The 3,075-nt window shown below is 40.0% G+C and overlaps 1 pseudogene; it reads left to right on the forward strand.

The window, feature by feature from the left end:
- Positions 1 to 1,294: 1,294 nt before the first annotated feature.
- Positions 1,295 to 2,270, forward strand: LOC131760580 (calponin-3 pseudogene; annotated as a pseudogene).
- The last annotated feature ends 805 nt before the right edge of the window (positions 2,271 to 3,075 follow it).

A 3,075-nucleotide genomic window follows, 5' to 3' on the forward strand; every position in this document is an offset into this window, starting at 1 on the left:
TGAGACTACCTGGGTCATGCAGCCAGACAACAGGACTCAGCCCCACCTACCATTGGTTGGAGCCTCCACACTAGGCAGAGCCTGGCAACCAACCAGGCCAGGAGTCAGCCATGCTTATTAGCATGCCCACAGCAGTCATCTCTACCATAACAGAAGGGCCCATGCAGCCCACATAGAGGATACTCCTAGAGCATATAGCTCTGGTTAGCAGAGGAGAGTGTGCTGCTGGGCTCCACAGGACATCTCCTTCATAAGACCACTTTTGCAATATCAGGCAATGTAACCAATCTACTAATTTCTTAGAAATAAAACCACTGAATTAGGCAAGATAAAACAAAGGAATGTGACCCAGATGAAGGAATAAGATAAAACCCCAGAAGAAGAACTAAGTGAAGTGGAGATAAGCAATCTACCCAATAAAGAGTTCAAGATAAGATTACAAAGATGCTCAAAGAACTGGGGAGAAGAATGGCTGAACACTGTGGGAAGTTTGACAAAGAGTTAGAAACTATAAAGATGAACCAAATAGCACTGAACAATAAAGTAACTGAAATTAAAAATACACTAGAAGAAATCAAGAGTAGATTAGATAAGAAAGAGGAATGGATGAGTGAACTGGAAGCAGAGTAGTGGAAATCACACAAGCCTAAGAGAAAAAAAAAAGCTATCCAAATTGAACAACACATTAAAAAATCATACACTTTGATGAAGTGGATTTATCATGGTGATGCAAGAATGGTTCAGTATCTACAAATCAACCAATGATACATCACATTAACATATTGAAAAAAAAATCAAGTGATCATGATCATCCAAAAAAATGCAGAAAAAGCTTTTGACAATATTTAACATCCACTTATGATAAAAATTCTCAACAATGTGGGTATGGAGGGAACATAATATTAAAAAGGCAAATTAAAACCACAAATTAAAACCATAAATATATGAAAACCCATTGCCAACATTATACTCAATGGTGAAAAGCTGAAACCATTTCCTCTAAGTTCAAGAACAAGACAAGAACACCCACTCTTGCCATGTTTATTCAAGATAGTATTGGAGAGTTATTACGGGACTCCAGAGCCGACAGGGAGGCTCTGAGGGACCTCTTCCGACTGAGTAGCCAAGGCACTGCCTGCTCCCCACCACCGCATCCGGGTGATTCATGCACCGCCCAGGGGAGCAAGCTCCGAGCATCTTGTGGTGCGGCCACTCCTCGGGGCCAGGAGCGGGGAAGCCGAGCGTGAGAAACCCCCAGACCAGAGCTTAGCCTCTTCCCACCAACCGAATCATCATGACCCACTTCAACAAGGGCCCTTCCTATGGGCTCTCAGACGAAGTTAAGGACAAGATTGCTTCCAAGTATGATCATCAAGAAGAAGATCTTCGCAACTGGCTAGAAGAGGTGACCGGCATGAGTATTGGCACCAACTTTCAGCTGGGCTTAAAAGATGGCATAATCCTCTGTGAACTCATAAACAAGCTACAGCCGTGCTCAGTGAAGAAAATCAATGAGTCCTCATTAAACTGGCCTCAGTTGGAGAATATTGGCAACTTTATCAAAGCTATTCAGCCACGTGACATATTTGAAGCAAATGATCTTTTTGAGAATGGAAACATGACCCAGGTTCAGACTTCGCTGGTTACCCTAGCAGATCTGGCTAAAACAAAAAGATTCCATACAACCATTGACATTAGAGTTAAGTATGCAGAAAAACAAACAAGACGTTTTGATGAAGGAAAATTAAAAGCTGGCCAAAGTGTAATTGGTTTGCAGATGGGAACCAACAAATGAGCCAGCCAAGCAGGTATGACAGCCTATGGTACTAGGAGGCATCTTTATGATCCCCAAATGCAAACTGACAAACCTTTTGATCAGACCACGATTAGTCTGCACATGGGCACCAACAAAGGAGCCAGCCAGGCGGGGATGTTGGCACCAGGTACCCAAAGAGACATCTACAATCAGAAGCTAACATTACAACCCGTGGACAACTCGACAATTTCTCTACAGATGGGTACCAACAAAGTCACTTCCCAGAAAGGAATGAGTGTGTATGGGCTTAGGCAGCAACTATATGATCGCAAATACTGTGCTGCTCCCACGGAACCTGTCATTCACAATGGAAGACAAGGAACTGGAACAAATGGGTAGGAAATCAGTGATAGTGATTATCAGGCAGAAAACCCAGATGAATATCATGGTGAGTACCAAGATGACCAAGTACCCCAGAGATTACCAATATAGAGACCAAGGCATTGATTATTAGATTCACAGAGTAGCTCCGTATTTAGCCTGTTGTTTTTACTCAGTGAGAACCGAGCTAGCCTTGGGTAATTTTTACCTTGTCTTCCTAAAACACTATTATGCTTATTGTACCTAAAGGAAATACTGTCTTACATATTTTCCTTTTTCCTTTTTCTGCCTCTTCCCTAAATAGTTGCTTTTTAGTGCTATAACAGTTAAATCCTACAGCATAACCAATAACTCGCATATGAAGTAAAAAGGAATACGGTGAAAGGGAAGTACTCTTGTACAGTCAATTCTTTTATTAAAGATCCATGCATTTTTACAATCCTCTACTTAAATTGGTATTTTCAAATAAAAGGAAGTTTTTTTTTTTTTTTTTTTACAGTTTAGTATCTGGTTTCTACATGGAAGACTAAACTCATGCTTATAGCTAAATGTGGTCTTTGCCAACTAAATTTAAGATGCAGCATTTTAGAAATTTATATATCAATGATTCTACAGTATTGTTTGCTAATTTTTAAATAAAGTCCTGATCAGTGTGCATTTGTGATTATATATGTACTCATTCTTACCTAAGCCAACAAGATCTTTTTTGAGTGGTATTTTGAAAGGAGTGTGTACAAAGCTGGTCTGCAGACATCGATGTCTGCAGGGTGTGTTTGCTCTTCCTGTTTGTGCCAATGTATCGATGTAGAGTTGCTCTGTTTTCTTCCACTGTATTTATTGCTGCATTTCTCAGCATAAACTTATCCCATTGTATTTTTTATAAATAATTTTTTTTTTGAAAAAAAAGATAGTATTGGAAATCCTTGCCATAAAAATCA

This window comes from Kogia breviceps, chromosome 7 (assembly GCF_026419965.1).
Source record: "Kogia breviceps isolate mKogBre1 chromosome 7, mKogBre1 haplotype 1, whole genome shotgun sequence".
Lineage (NCBI taxonomy): Eukaryota > Metazoa > Chordata > Mammalia > Artiodactyla > Physeteridae > Kogia > Kogia breviceps.